This window comes from Procambarus clarkii, chromosome 65 (assembly GCF_040958095.1).
Source record: "Procambarus clarkii isolate CNS0578487 chromosome 65, FALCON_Pclarkii_2.0, whole genome shotgun sequence".
NCBI classification, from domain to species: domain Eukaryota; kingdom Metazoa; phylum Arthropoda; class Malacostraca; order Decapoda; family Cambaridae; genus Procambarus; species Procambarus clarkii.
In genome coordinates, this window is record NC_091214.1 from 11,103,217 (window position 1) to 11,104,794 (window position 1,578).

A 1,578-nucleotide genomic window follows, 5' to 3' on the forward strand; every position below is an offset into this window, starting at 1 on the left:
CTCCTGGGACAGCTGGGGCTGACTGCGTACAGGCGTGCTCCACTCAGAGGGTTGGGTTGAATCCAGGGGAGATTCTGTAATATAATATTAGCAATGAAATAAACATTAAGAGGAAAACAAATTTGAAAACAATAAGAGGATTTGAAAACCTTAATAGGAAAATATGGTGTAAATAAGAGGAATTATTATTAAGAGGAAAAACAAAAAGTTTAAATAAGAGGAAAAACTGAATTACAGATAAATAATAATATTACTTACGAGCTGGGATGTTGATTCCACCAAGTATGAGATTCTCTTGATCACGAATAGGAACTCCTGTAATGGAAATATTTTTCTGTATGAGTACTTATTACTTGTTTATACACTTGATAAATATACAATTATTAACTTTAAAAATTATGAAAATTATTGTGAAAACGTACGGTTATTTATGATGCGACGGCGTTTGGGTGGAGGTTCAATGACGTTTCTGGCTTCGGTGGGAGGTTCCCGGTTAACGGAGAAACGACAGTATGGGCAGGAAGTAGAACCATGAACTGAAATGAAAATAATATATATAAATTGACTGTCTGTATGTATGTATGTATGTGTGTTTCGGATATATATTTTCTTTGAAAGTTTATTGAATGTGCGAGAAAAAGCGATACTTACGATTTGCACAATAGAGTTGTCCACAGCTGGTACAGGTTACGTCAAAATGTCCAGGCGGTGTAGGCCCGTTGCATCCTATACAGTATAGTCTGCATTCTTGAAGAGCGTTGATGGACATTTCACCTAGGCATGTTAAACATCGTGTTTGACACACATGAACGATTTCGTTGTTGATAGGAGACAGGCACAGAGGACACACTGACACTGACATGATGATATGACTAGGCTAGGGGAACCTTGTGAACAGGATGAAGATTGAATGTTGACTGAAAGTGTGGGCCTCTGAGACTTTGGCGATCTGAGGGGGCCCCTGAATGAGCGTAATAATGATAGTGTGCCCCTGAGTGAGCGTTTGGCTGTTTTATTAATAGCGAGAATGATTGGCGAATACTGGGAATAAATTCTTTTATTATAAATTGTGTAAACTATGAATTAGATGACTAAATAAATTATAAATAAATAAATAAGTTTTATTAACGCTTAATGTATATATATATAAATTATTACGGTGGCGAACGCCGACAATGACTGGTAGATGTCTGGGGCAGATAATCAGGTGATGATTGCCTCGGGCAGATAGCCTGGGGAAGGTAGCTGGGGCCAGCTTAGATAGTCTCTGAGGCAGTTTTCAGTATTAAAGGTTACATTGAGATGCTTCGGTTGATTTGTATAAAACTGACTGGTTAATGAAAAAGGAATAAAATATAGTATGTCCGAAAATAGGAAGAGGGAATAATATGAAGAGGAGAGAGAGAGAGGAGGGAGAGAGAGAGAGAGGAGGGACGGTCCAGATATTACGGATAAGATAAGATAAGATTAAGAGCCGACTGGCTGGCTGGGCGCAAAGTAAATAAAGGTGACGCGACAGATTGCGAGGTAAGGGGGGAGGGAGGGGGGTGTGATGTACGAGACTTGAAAACCCTGACT

The 1,578-nt window shown here is 39.0% G+C and overlaps 1 long non-coding RNA gene across 1 annotated transcript; it reads right to left on the minus strand.

Annotated features, from left to right (window-relative positions):
- Nucleotides 1-258: 258 nt before the first annotated feature.
- LOC138354927 (uncharacterized) lies at nt 259-1,041 on the minus strand. Its single transcript, XR_011223716.1, has 3 exons — nt 652-1,041; nt 423-536; nt 259-315 (listed from the first exon to the last, which is right to left on the minus strand). It is a non-coding gene; the product is annotated as an uncharacterized lncRNA (long non-coding RNA).
- Between the last annotated feature and the right edge of the window lie 537 nt (nt 1,042-1,578).